This window comes from Chrysemys picta, chromosome 15, assembly GCF_011386835.1.
Source record: "Chrysemys picta bellii isolate R12L10 chromosome 15, ASM1138683v2, whole genome shotgun sequence".
NCBI classification, from domain to species: domain Eukaryota; kingdom Metazoa; phylum Chordata; order Testudines; family Emydidae; genus Chrysemys; species Chrysemys picta.
Window position 1 is genome coordinate 14,844,826 of NC_088805.1, and position 14,388 is coordinate 14,859,213.

Sequence of the window (14,388 nt, forward strand, 5' to 3'; positions counted from 1 at the left end):
AGGCCAATTAAGTAAGAGAAAAAAACTTTTGAAGTGATAATCAAGATAGCCCAGTACAGACAGTTTGATAAGAAGTAAGTGTGATTCAGATAATATTTGATATGAAAATGCCTCCTTCCTAGGACCTCCTCCCTGGCCCTGTCCCTGTCCCAGCAGCTTTGCAGCTTCTCTGGTTCTCCCCAGAAGTTCATTAGTGCCTCCCTGGCCCCTGCTCCTCCTGGCCCCTGCAGCCCAGCAAGCCACTGGCCCGTGGCCATGTCCAGTTCCCTGTGGGCCAGTCTCAGTGCTCAGGTACCGCAGTGATGGGTGCGGCATAAGAACCTCAATAGAAAAGCTCATCTGCTGGCTGCAGAGTCAGAGTCTGGTACACAGACCGCGGTGTTTGAACAGCTGCGTCCTTTCAGATCCCTCATTCAGACCGAGTGGTGGGGGAGGAGTGAGACAAAATCGGGGGCACCAAAATTTACTGATTTAGGTTCATGAACCACTTCTCAATGGCGTTGCTGGGTATTTCTTTGCAAAGTGTTTTTTCATTACATGCAATTTAACCAACATTACATTTAATGCTGAACATCTCTGCAAAATGTTGCCCTGGAATGTCCTTCAGAGGTGGCTGCATCACTGTGATTATTACATATCTGTATTTCTGTGGCCCCTGGGAGGACAGGTCACGGCACAGGTCCCCGTTGTGCTGGGCGCTGTACAAACACAGAACACAGAGACGGTCCCAGCTAAGGAGCGAACAATCTCAGTATGAGACAAGAGACAACAGGGGGCAACAGACCGGCCTGTGGGTGGCAGAAGGCAGCAATGAGACAATCCTGGCAGCGGGATGGGAAGGGTCTCAGCACACCCATGGCCTCACTGCTGTCAGTTTGTTCGTAGGCATCATGGCAAAAGGGAGTTGGAGGGAGGGTGGCAGGAGGGGAATGAGTTAGTTCTGGGGGTGTCCCCAGGGCACGTGTCCATGCATGAGGGGCAGCATGGGGGACGCTGGCCCGGCTGCACTGCAGTGGTGGCGGCAGTGACCCCTCTTCATGTGCATGTGATAGAAAATATCTGTGTGCCCAGCAATGCAAAGCTCGTCCATTGCTCTCTACACGTCAGACGTGCTGCGCTAACGTTACGCTAACGACCCCTCCCAGCAGCCCCGTAACGGCCGTTCACAGAGTAAAGGCCAAATTCAGAGCTGAGCACCCCTAGCTGTACCCACATGGAACTGACATCCCCTTCCGCCCCCCGCTGGATTTGGCCCAGTGAAGCTGACTCTGCGGGAATAATCCAAGTTTGTTTCACTGTCACTGTGAGGGGTCAGGAGGACAGGGGAGTAGCTAGAAAAGCCAGCGACAAGGGGGCACAGGGAGCTGCTGTAGCATCACCCTCCATTTAGGGTGGCTCACGCTTCCCCGTCTGTCCAGAACATAGCGCAGATACCAAGGCCAGGACTTAGGACCGGACTTCTAAAGGGATTTAGACACATAAAGATTTAACTAGGGACCTTTAAAAATCTGCTCCTTAGTCCTTTGGCTCAAGATATAGATGCTCCTGTTCAGCCCTACAGCGCTCCTGTTCGATCTCAGGGGATGATCTAGCTATCAGTCACTACAGAGTGTTTGGCACCAGGTAATATTGATGTTTGCATCCATGCAGGTAGTTGCAACTGCTGCCTACAGACTAAGAAATTATTTGGTCAGAGAGTCTAAGTAGTGATCAGATTTACTCTGCTACATGCGCAGTTTGTAAAACTGTGATTCCCCATAACTAACAATAAACATTTCTCTGAGATCTCGTTCCCTGCACAGGCAGTTAGAGAGAACTTGTGAGTCTGTGTGATGGCACCATCTGGTTGTGTTAAATATTATTTAAGAGTAGGTTAAAGTAAGGACCCCTTATAATAAATTATACTAGCAAAACCTATTTCAATTAGAACTTGAAATAATCATTGAAAATGTACAAATTTATAGGGAGGTACTTTTTAAAAAAAATAACAAATCTTATTTAAAATAAAGCCTAATCTAGAAGTTATATTTGAAATGTGAGTGTCTTTGTTGTTAAAACTGAGGATTAAGATTTTTTAAAAACCTGCAGGGAATGTACAGGGAGTGGATTTGCATGAAGGGGCCGTTCTCCAGCGCTGGGAGTTTAAGAGAGAATCGGAGGGTCCCAGCCACAGACCCGTTTGCCTCAGGAAGCCGAGCTCGTCTGGATTCCCCACCATGGCCTGGGCCCCTCTGCTCCTCACGCTGCTCACTTACTGCTCAGGTGAGTGAATTGTTTGCTTTAGTGGTAAAAATATGAAGGGCACTTGCAGGTGAGGAGGTTTGTCTGTGAGGATCCAGAGTCCTTGTGCTGAGTGTGTTTGTAATGTTGATTTCAGGGGTCAGTTCGCAGCCCGTGGTGACTCAGGAGCCCTCGATGTCGGTGACCCCAGGAGGGGCTGTCACTCTGTCCTGCAGCCTGAGCACTGGAGCCGTCACCACCGGCAACTATCCAGCCTGGTTCCAGCAGAAACCAGGCTCTGCTCCTCACAGCTTATATACAACACCAATAGCAGACCCTCCGGGATCCCTGCCCGGTTCTCTGGGTCCATATCCGGTAACAACGCTGCCCTGACCATCACCGGTGTCCAGGCAGAGGATGAGGCTGACTATTACTGTGCTGTGTGGACTGGTCGTGTGAATCACAGTGATCCAGCCAGATGGGGAACTGAGACAAAAACCTCCCCTGTCTTCCCCCCTCATCTCCTCCAGCCTGGGCTCTGCACTGGCTGCACAGTTTGCTTCCTCCCTTCAATACATCAGACACTGATTGTTCCTTCTTTGGAATTTAAGCAACTTCCTGTCAGCAGGGGGCGCTGCTCCATGCACTGCCCCCCCATTCACGCTCCCTGGGGGAGATGTCAGCTACTCCTATGTTTTCCACTCAGTCTCTTTACAAGGAGCAGCTTTTCCTGCCTTATAGATCCCTGTGTCACAGACCCACCACTGCCGGGGTCAAACTGGGAGCAGACGGCCACATGCTCCTGGGGTAAAGAGACACCTCTCCCCTAACCCAGTTCCCCTGTATTACCCCACAAGCTGGACAACACCCTGAATGGCCTGGAAGTTAGAGGAAACGTAGGAAAGATCTATCAGATCCCTTAGTCCATTCCAGTTGCCGGGGCTGGATGAAGTCTCCAGACACAGGGTGTATCAGATAATAGATTATAATCAAAATCCCTCCTCCCTAGAACCTGCTCCCTGGACCCATCCCAGCTGCTTTGCAGCTTCCCCAGTCCTCTCCAGAAGTTCATTAGTGTCTCCATGGCCCCTGCTTCTCCTGGCCCCTGCAGTCCAGCAAGCCACTGGCCCGTGGCCCTGTCTAGTTCCCCATGGGCCAGTCTCAGTGCTCAGGTACCTCAGTGATGGGTGCGGCATAAGAACCTCAATAGCAAAGTTCATCTGCTGGCTGCAGAGTCAGAGTCTGGTACACAGACCGCAGTGTTTGAACAGCTGCGTCCTTTCAGATCCCTCATTCAGACCGAGTGGTGGGGGAGGAGGAGAAACAAGAGGTCTGAGGCACCCAAATGTACTGATTTAGGTTGCAGAATTATGAACTACCTCTCACTGTAATTGCTGGATATGTATGTAACTTTAGCACCCTCATGGCCAAGATGGAGTCTGCTCTGCAGGCAGCTCTGGCCAAGAGAAGGCGTGTGCAGGAATGCAGCAGGAGAAATCCCTTCCACCCCAGGGGCACCTGTTCCAAACCCCCCAGAGTGAACACACACACCCACAGGAAAAGTACAGTGGATGTAACAAGGGAAATATTTATTTACAGAGGGATGAGAGGAGAAAAACAACAAGGGGAAATATAGGGGGAGCAGTAGAACAGGGCTGCCTCCAAGCCAAGGCCCCACAGGCCCAGTGGTAGCACAGTCTGGAAGGGCAGACACTGAGCAGTGTGTCTGCATACAGAGTTCAGGAGTCCTGAGCAAAGTTCCAGTCCAGTGGTGAGTCTTGGGTGCTCCTGGTCGTCTTTGGCGCCAGTGAACTTTCCCCCAACAAACCCTTCCGGTGCCCTCTTCTGCCGCTCTCTGCAAAGCCACACAGAGCGACCACCTCTCCACTTAACTAGCTACAGCCTCCCTCCTTGTTCCCAATGCAGAGTCACAAGCCCCAGTACTCACAGCCCCATGCATAGGGTTACCATATAAATAATAAATAAAATAAATAAATAAAAAAAGAGGACCCTCCACGGGCCCTGGCCCCGCTCATTTCCCCACCCCCAGTCCCGCCCCAACTCCGCCCCTTCCCCGCCCTAACTCCGCCCCCTCCTCCCTCCCACTCCCAGCCACGCGGAAAGGGCTGCCCCAGCGCTACCGGCTTCGGGCAGCCCCCATGCCTCCGGACCCTGCGCCGCTGGAGCCCAGGAGGGGAAGTGCCCGGCCGGCGGCTGGGGTCCGGAGGCAAAGGGGCTGCCTGAAGCCCATAGCGCTCGGGCAGCTCGACTCTTGAACAGAGCCGAAGAGTCAGGGGAGGAGCAGAGCTGCCATTTTCCCGGACATGTTCAGCTTTTTGGCAATTCCCCCCAGACGGGGGTTTGAGTGCCGAAAAGCCGGACATGTCCGGGAAAAAGAGGACGTATGGTAACCCTACCCATGCAGCTCTGGGCAGCCGTGATACTGGGTCCAGCTCCAGCCTGTCCTTCTCGGCAATTCCTCCCTGGCACAGTGCTCCTCCTGGCTCCTGTCCTGGGTGTCCCTGATCGGCCTTGTCCGTCTCAGGCCTCAGGCAGGTTCTCTGCTGCTTTTCTTTTCCAGAGCCTGCAGGCTGCCTCCCCCTCTCCTTCGATCTCCAGCGCTGCCTCCTGGAGTTTCCCTCCTTTTTCTTACTTTCCCCCTCCCCCTTAGGAAAAAAATTTAAAGGGCCATGCTCTCTAAACCCCAAAGGGGTTACATGTATTTGCAAAGTGTTTTTTTATTTATATGTAATTTAATTGACATTACATTTAATGCCGAACATCTCTGCAAAATGTTGCCCAGGAATGTCCATCAGAGGTGGCTGCATCACTGTGATTATTACGTATCTGTATTTCTGTAGCCCCTGGGAGGACAGGTCACGGCCCAGGTCCCCGTTGTGCTTTGGCTCAAGATATTCAGGCTCCTGCTTTAGATCTAGAGTTCTCCTGTTCGATCCCTGGGGATAATCTAGAAAAAATGCCAGGTTGGCTTGATACAGACCTGATACAAACCTGAGCAAATTAGCAACAGGACTCGTCCCTTTAGAGATTGTCCCTGTCAGTCATTGTGTTTGGGCCCATCCTATTGGAAGTGTTCAAGCCCCATATTATTGGGGTCTAGAAAATATTAGCCCAAAACACAAAAGGGAGAGGGCTGAAAAGAACACAGGACTTAAAGGGGCTTAGCAGAAAGTAACTAGTCAGCAGTGACCAATAGGAGGAAGGACACACTCAGATCAGGAGGTGTTTGCAGTGGGAAGGCAGAGAACGCCCAATGAGAACCCCCCTGGTGCACACAGACTCTACAGCAGCAGCCAGTGAGCAGGGAGCAGATTTGCATGAAGGGGCCGTTCTCCAGCTCTGAGGGTTTAAGAGAGAATCGGAGGGTCCCAGCCAGAGACCCGTTTGCCTCAGGAAGCTGAGCTCGTCTGGATTCCCACCATGGCCTGGGCCCCTCTGCTCCTTGGGCTGTTTGCTTACTGCTCAGGTAAGGGGGAGCGTTTCTGATCTCAGATTTATTTGAAAGGACTTTTTCATGAATTCCTCCATATTCCTGATTCCCAGACTCCTGGCTCAGCAGGAAATGTGCAGGTGTTAACTCCAAGCCATGACGATCATGCAGCAGTTTCTATTTCTTTCCAGGTTCCCTCTCCCAATATACTCTGACTCAGCCACCCTCGGTGTCCATGTCCATTGGCAACACAGTTAAACTCTCCTGTGCCATCGACAGTGGATACACATTTGGAGATGTCGCCTGGTACCAGCAGAAAGATGGGAAGAGTCCAAGATACCTTCTGAGGTACAACAAAGAGACTAACAAACAACAGGGCTCTGGGGTCCCCAGTCGCTTTGCTGGTTCCAAAGACGCCTCTAATAGAAACTGCTACTTAACCATCACCAGCGTCCAGGCAGAGGATGAGGCTGATTATTACTGTGGCACAGGGGGTGGTGGTGTTGCACAGTGACACAGCCAGATGGGGAACTCAGACACAAACCTGCTCTTCCCTCTTCCAACGCTGCATGAGTTCATCATGTGTCAGCGCTAAGTTATGATCATTCACCCAGTCTGAAAGCAGTGAAGTGTGTCCCCACGCGCTGTCCCACTCCCCTGTGATGACAGCTCACTGACTTGATCTGGAAATTTAAGGCAAAGACTTTGTCCCAGGGAACTGAACAGCAGTTTTAACATTTCTTCAAAGGGACCAGGGTTTGAGCCCTACAATGCAGTGTTCTGGCAGCAATGAGATTCAGTTATAATCCTAAAAGAAACATTCCTAAATCCAGTTCCCAGATACATGCTGTGAGAAGAGGTAGTTTGTGTTTATTAAATACTAGCCGATTCTTCAGTGAAATCCAAGTGAAACTCAGAGCCCAAACAGCTGGGTGTTAGATCCCAGAGCCCAGGCATTTCACACACAAGAGCAAAGCCAGGGTAGGAAAGGAACAGATCCTGGCCATGATCGAACAGCACCATGAGGATCAAACGAGCCTGCGAAATGACCAGGATAAACAAGACACAGAAGGGGCTCCCCCTGGTGGGGATATTGAGAGCAATCGAGTAGTAAAGACCCCACCACTCGCGCCAGTCCTGCTATTGGCGTATCTGACAAGTCATGGGAGTACCTAAGTCCTAACTATTCCTCAAGTGGATATGAGCCCAGAGGGACTAATTGGAGGGACGCAATAACATGCAGCCACACTCATAAATGACAAACTGAGCAGTAGGTAGTTGGGACCTGTCATGAATCTCTCCTTAAACTCCAGAGACTAGAGAGAATAAAATGTGATTTGAGATGCACCTGGATTTTCCCCGTCTACTCTTCTGCACATGTCACCATAGTTCAGTTATGACTGGGCACCAGGGGGCGCTGTCTCCCTGCACTTGTATCATGAATTGTTTACAATGGAATAAAGTAAATGGTCAGTACAAATGTGTCGTCAGGAGTCTGGTGCACAGACCGTGGTGTTTGAACAGCTGCATCCTTTCAGATCGCTCATTGAGACCGAGTGGTGGGGGAGGAGGAGAGACAGGCGGTCCAAGGCACCCAAATGTACTGATTTAGGTTGTAGATTTATGAACCACTTCTCATTGTAATTGCTGGGTATTTAATTGCAATGTGTTTTTTTTAATTACATTTCAATTAACTGATATTACATTTAATGCTGAACATCTCTGCAGAATGTTGCCCAGGAATGTCCATCAGAGGTGGCTGCATCACTGTGATTATTGCGTATCTGTATTTCTGTAGCCCCTGGGAGGACAGGTCACGGCCCAGGTCCCCATTGTGCTGGGCGCTGTACAAACACAGAACTATGAAGGACACTTGCAGGTGAGGAGGTTTGTCTGTGAGGATCCGGAGTCCTTGTGCTGAGTGTGTTTGTAATGTTGATTTCAGGGGTCAGTTCGCAGCCCGTGGTGACTCAGGAGCCCTCGATGTCGGTGACCCCAGGAGGGGCTGTCACTCTGTCCTGCAGTCTGAGCTCTGGAGCCATCACCACCAGCAACTATCCCTCCTGGTACCAGCAGAAAACAGGCTCTGCTCCTCGGCAGCTTATATACAACACCAATAGCAGACCCTCCGGGATCCCTGCCCGGTTCTCTGGGTCCATATCCGGTAACAACGCTGCCCTGACCATCACCGGTGTCCAGGCAGAGGATGAGGCTGACTATTACTGTGTTGTGTATACGGGTAGCAGTAGTAATACATATCACAGTGCTCCAGCCAGATGGGGAACTGAGACAAAAACCTCCCCTGTCTTCTCCCCTGATCCCCTCCAGCCTGGGCTCTGCACTGGCTGCACAGTTTGGTTCCTGCCTGCAAGAGATGAGACACTGATTGCTCCTCCTTAGGAATTTCTGCCACCAGCCCTTGAAATCAGCAGGGGGCGCTGCTCCACCCCTCCCCATTCACTCCCTCTGAAGGACATGTCAGCCGCTCTTATGCTCTCTGCTTGGTCTGTCTAGCATCCACAGCTTTTGCTGCGTTATAGATCCCTGTGTTACAGATCCACCACAACGTGGTTCAAACTAGGAGCAGACGGCCACATGTTCTTTGGGTAAAGAGACACCTCTCCGCTAACACAGTTCCCCTATGTTACCCCATCAACTGAATAATACCTGGAATGGCCTGAAAGTGAGAGGAAAGATGTAGGAGATCACTTTATGGGTCCCCGTTCCCATGCCTGGATGAAGTGTCCAGTTATAGGATGTATCAGAAAATAGATTATATCACAGTCCCATTTGTTCTTAGCCAAAAGTTAGACCCAGGAGCTTTGGGGATTGCCCAGGGCCACAGACCTGCAGCCCTGTCCCAGCCATTGGAGCAACACACACAGGGCTGCCAGGTGTCCAGGTTTTGACAGCTAAGTGGGGCTAAGGCAGGCTCCCTACCTGCCGTGGCTCCGCATGGCTCCCGGAAGCAGCGGCATGTCCCCCCCTCTGGCTCTAATGCATAGGGGCAGCCAGGGGGCTCCCCACGCTGCCCCTGCCCGAAGCACCAGCTCTGCAACTCCCATTGGCCGGGATTGGTGGCCAATGGGAGCTGCGGGGACGGCGCCTGCGGACAGGGAAGCATGAAGGGCCGCCTGGCCATGCATCCACGTAGAAGCCAGAGGGGGGGGACATGCTGCTGCTTCCAGGAGTCGCTAGAGGTAAGCACCTGTACTACTGACCCTCTCCTGCACCCCAACCCTGTGCCCCAGCCCTGATCCCCCTCCTGCCCTCTGAACCCTTCAGTCCCAGCCCGGAGCACCCTCCCACACCCCAAACCTCTAATCCTCAGCCACACCCCAGAGCCCCCACCCACACCCTGAACCCCTCATTTCTGGCCCCACCCCAGCCGCAGCCCTCACCCCCTCTCACATCCCAACCCACTGTCTCAGCCTTGAGTCCCCTTCCACACCCTGAACTCCTCATTTCTGGCAACACTCGGGAGTCCACACGCCCTTCTGCACCCCAACCCCCTGAGCCAGCCCAGTGAACATGAGTGAGTGAGTGACGGTGGGGAGAGCGATCAAGAGATGGAGGGGGGCAGGGAGTGAGCGGGGGTGGGGCCTCAGAAGAGGGAAAGGGCAGGGGGTGGGGCGAGAGTGTGCGGTTTTGTGTGAGTAGAAAGTTGGCAACCTTAGACACACATGGGGGCAGCAGAGCTTGAGAAAGCTGAGGACACAGTTCAAGACCATCTCGGGTCACAGACCCCCCACTCCTAACCAGGGCCGCCCAGTGGGGGGGCAAGTGGGGCAATTTGCCTCAGGCCTCGCAGGAGCCTCCACTAGAATGTCGGAGGCTCCCCCCTGCCTCCACCTTCCCCCCTCTCCCCTCTCCCGGAGCCCAGCGAGCCGTGTCTAGGCACAGCTCTGGACAGCGCTGCCGCGGTGTAGCTCCAGCAGGGCCTGAGCTCCCAGTGCTCGGAGCTGCGGGTGAGGGGACGGGGCTGCGAGCTGCGGCCGAGCGGAGGGAGCTCAGGCCCTGCTGGAATTACACCGCAGCAGCGCTGTCCGGGGCTGTGCCTGGACGCAGCTCCCTGGGCTCCGGGAGATGGGGGAGGTGGGGGTAAGAAGTGGCATGGTAAGCCCCTCTGAGCCGGACACCCCCCACCCCCAGCTCCGAGCCCAGCCCCTCTGAGCCGGACCCCCCCACCCGACCCCATCCCCCCACAGCCCTGACACCCAGCTCCGAGCCCAGCCCCTCTGAGCTGGACCCCCTGACCCAACCCCATCCCCCCACAGCCCTGACCACCAGCTCCAAGCCCAGCCCCTCTGAACTGGACCCCACCACCCGACCCCATATCCCCACAGCCCTGACCACCAGCTCTGAGCCCAGCCCCTCTGAGTTGGGCACCCCCCGGCCCCATCCCCCCACAGCCCTGATCCCCAGCTCTGAGCCCAGCCCCTCTGAGGTGGGCACCCCCCAGCCCCAGCCCCCCACAGCCCTGACCCCCAGCTCTGAGCCCAGCCCCTCTGAGATGGGAACCCCCTGACCCCAGCCCCCCACTGCCCTGACCCCTAGCTCTGAGCCCAGCCCCTGTAAGCCGGGAACCCCCCAACCCAGAGCCCAGCTCCCCACCCAGCCCTGGGCAACAGCTGCGCCACCCCAAGGCAGCGACAGCCCATTGGCACCAACCATCACCATTACCCAGCGACAGCCCATTATGTAATTGCAAATGTATACATACCATTAAAGCATTTAATGTTCTTAAATAATGTTATTAAAAATTATTTTGAATGTATTTCACTGGTTATTTTTTACATTTCCAAATACATGTTACTATAGTATTGCAACTTTTTTTTATGGAAGGGGCCCCTGAAATTGCTTTGCCTCAGACACCCTGAATCCTCTAGGCGGCCCTGCTCCTAACCCTGGTGGCACAAACGCTGCCCGTGAGACCTGGGAATTTCCCAGCTAACTTTCCCGCTGTCTCACAGGCCCTGCGGTGCTAACACAGATCCATTCTCCCGTAGCTCAGGGAGTCGGGTCTGGGCTTAGCTACAAACCTTTCAGCCCCGTGTTATCCAGCAGGAAGAAGCAAAGCAGGGCCCAAACCCCCTTTGAAAGCGCCCCTGGCTGTCTGCTGTGCAGTGTGGAGGGAGGCTCAGAGCACAGTAGAATGCAGGTTTCGGCAGGAAGGGAGGAGTTCGAGAGGGAAGGGAATGGTACCATCAGCTGCTTCAGCCCTTGGGTTCCCCAGCTGATCATTGTAGAATTAGGCAGAATTGTCCTTCTTCCCATGCCAAAGCTCGGCAGTGAGGGCAGCTGTCAGGCCCTGAGCACTGGCAGGGTTATAAGCAGGGTTATAAATTGCCAGGAGCCCAGATCCCAGGGGACAAGAGATCCTGGTCACACAACGCAGCCGTGGAGTTAGAGACAATTCTTATAAAGCACTGAGTTCTGCAGCTCAGAGTAACTGCTGGGAACCGCTGTAAATGTGACCTTCCCCACCGGGGGGAGATCTTCATCTACAATGTCCAGTGTCCAGGCCAGAGGAGCATAAGGCTACCAACAGCTGGGATACAGAAGCCTCTCTGGGCTTCTCGGGCGTGTTTATCTATACAAAGAAATCTCCGATTTGCAATAGTGTGAAACCAGCCACAGGCATCCCCCCCACCCTCTGCACTCCAGGGTCCGTCCCCTCACCAAACTGCTTCAGATTCCAGGCACCCCACTGTTTCCTGGTTTGGGGGAAAGGGGCAGACAGGGGTGAGCAGCAGGCAGGCCAGTGCAGATGGGGCATGTGCCCAGAGCAGGTATGAAGCTAAAAGCCAAGCGACTTTTGCAGCAACAGTTTAATTCAAAGTTCTCCTGGGACCCAACACGTGTCATTCTTGGGGGTGACACTGACCTGTCCCTCTGCTGGGATCTGAACAGAGATCAGAGCAGGAACACGAGCTCCCAGCAAGAGATTTTCCAGCTGGGACCCCACCAACTTCCCTCCTCCCGTCCCATCTCCACCTCCTTCCCCAGGTGTCAGTCACCAGAGCTGTATCCTGTGCCCTAGAGCCTGAACCAGTCAGTCCAGCGCATCCCCACAGGACACGCAGGAGAGGGATGCGACACTTTACCCAGAGTTACTGGGACCAGAATCGCTCCCTGCTAATTCAGTGCCAGTGTGTGTCTGTGTGGGAGGGGGTGGTTATGAAAACCCATCATAATCCATGTACTTTGTACAGGTAAATGAGTGACGACAGCACATTTCCCGGTCGGAGTTCTCCGCACTGGGATCACATTGGCTTCCCCTGAGCAAATGATAAAGCAGAGGGGCCTTTCTTCCTTCTGTCACATGGGACCTTAGAGAGCGATTCTGCCCAGGCAATCTGCAGGGCTCAGCTTCGATATGAGAAACCACCAGCATCAGGCAGATTTGCATGAAGGGGCCGTTCTCCAGCACTGGGGGTTTAAGAGAGAATCAGAGGGTCCCAGCCACAGACCCGTTTGCCTCAGGAAGCCGAGCTCGTCTGGATTCCCCACCATGGCCTGGGCCCCTCTGCTCCTCGCGCTGCTCACGTACTGCTCAGGTGAGGGAATTGTTTCCTTCAGTGACAAGAACATTAAAGGAACTTGCAGGTGGGGAGGTTTGTCTGTGAGGATCCAGAGTCCTTGTGCTGAGTGTGTTTGTAATGTTGATTTCAGGGGTCAGTTCGCAGCCCGTGGTGACTCAGGAGCCCTCGATGTCGGTGACCCCAGGAGGGGCTGTCACTCTGTCCTGCAGCCTGAGCACTGGAGCCATCAGCACCGGCAACTATCCCTCCTGGTACCAGCAGAAACCAGGCTCTGCTCCTCAGATGCTTATATACAACACCAATAGCAGACCCTCCGGGATCCCTGCCCGGTTCTCTGGGTCCATATCCGGTAACAACGCTGCCCTGACCATCACCGGTGTCCAGGCAGAGGATGAGGCTGACTATTACTGTGCTGTAAATACTGGTAATGCGAATCACAGTGATCCAGCCAGATGGGGAACTGAGACAAAAACCTCCCCTGTCTTCATCCCCTGCTCCAGCTTGTGCTCGGCACTGGCTGCACAGTTTGTTTCCTCCCTTCAATACATCAGACACTCATTCCTCGTTTTTAAAAATTTCAGCTTTTGCTGTCAGCAGGGGGCGCTGCTCCACCCACTCCCCATTCTCTCCCTCTGGGGGCGATGTCAGCCACTGTTATGCTCATTGCTTGGCCTGTCTGGCAGGAACAACCATTCCTGCCTTATAGATCCCTGCGTTACAGATAGGGTGACCAAACTGCAAGTGTGAAAAATCGGGACAAGGGGTAGGGAATAATAGGTGCCTATGTAAGAAAAAGCTCCACAAATCGGACTGTCCCTATAAAATCGGGACATTTGGTCACCCTAGTTACAGACCCACCACTACCTGGGTCAAACTGGGATCAGACGGCCACATGCTCCTTGGGTAAACAGACATGTCTCCCCTAACCAGTTCCCCTGTGTTACCTCACCGGCTGGACAACACCCTGAGTGTCCTGGAAGTTAGAGGTAACTTAGGAAGGACCTATCAGATCCCTTAGTCCATTCCAGTTGCCAGGGCTAGATGAAGTGTCCAGATACAGTGTTTATCAGATAACATATGATATCCTCCCTGGCCTCATCCCAGCTGCTTTGCAGCTTCCCTGGTCCTCTCCAGAAGTTCATTAGTTTCTCCATGGTCTCTGTTCCTCCTGGCCCCTGCAATCCAGCAAGCCATTGGCCTGTGGCCATGTCCAGTTCCCTGTGGGCCAGTCTCGGTGCTCAGGTACTGCAGTGATGGGTGCAGCATAAGAACCTCAATAGAAAAGTTCATCTGCTGGCTGCAGAGTCAGTGTCCCGCTGCAGGAAAGGCCGGGGCTGTCCTAGCCAAAGCAGGAGTGTTGGTGGCTGTGTCCCAAAGCTCCCCTGCTCTCCATGGAGAGACAGGAGTGTGCCCAGCAGTGGAGCTAGACATTGAAATACAAGGTCAGATGAACAAGCGCAGGGTCAGCCTACTAAGCAGGGCCGGCTCCAGCATTTCTGCCGCCCCAAGCAAAAAAAAAAAAGCCACGATCGGCTCCAGAGGGAGTGAGGGACCTGCCGCCCCCGAATTGCCGCACGTGCCGCCCCTCTCTCTTGGCCGCCCCAAGCACGTGCTTGTTAAGCTGGTGCCTGGAGCCGGCCCTGCTACTAAGAGACCTCCCTGGCCTGTTTGTAGGCAGAGACTGGCCTAAAGTGATGTCCCAGCCCTGTTACAAGACGGGTACTGCTTGGACGAGCTGGCCATAGGACGATCCTCGCTTTGACATGGGCTCTTGGGCCAGAGGCTAGACTGAGGTGTGTGGACTGGACAGCCTGGGGCAGTGGGTCCAGAGAGTTGGGCAAGAGACGCCAATGACTACAGGCTCTGGAGACACAGTTACAGGAGGCAAAATATTATATCTGGGGGAGGTGAAAGCCTCATGACAGACAATAATGGAGGAGGCTGTAAAACCAAAGCGAGAACTGATTCAGACAAGACGAGACCTGGTACGAAAATGACTGTTGTCAGCAACTCGAGCGGGAACTAGCGGCACTGTTCAACTCTCCAAGCAGACGATGAGGCTGGTTGTTTCTGTGGCACAGGGAGTGGGATGCTGCACAGTAATGCAGCCAGACAGAGAATTTAGACAAAACCCAAGTACATGCCATGGGAGGAGACACTCCTGTCCGTGAA

General features: G+C 53.6%; 1 pseudogene; it reads left to right on the top strand.

Moving 5' to 3' along the window:
* Nucleotides 1-2,216: 2,216 nt before the first annotated feature.
* On the top strand, nucleotides 2,217-8,634 carry LOC135975840 (immunoglobulin lambda-1 light chain-like; annotated as a pseudogene).
* The last annotated feature ends 5,754 nt before the right edge of the window (nucleotides 8,635-14,388 follow it).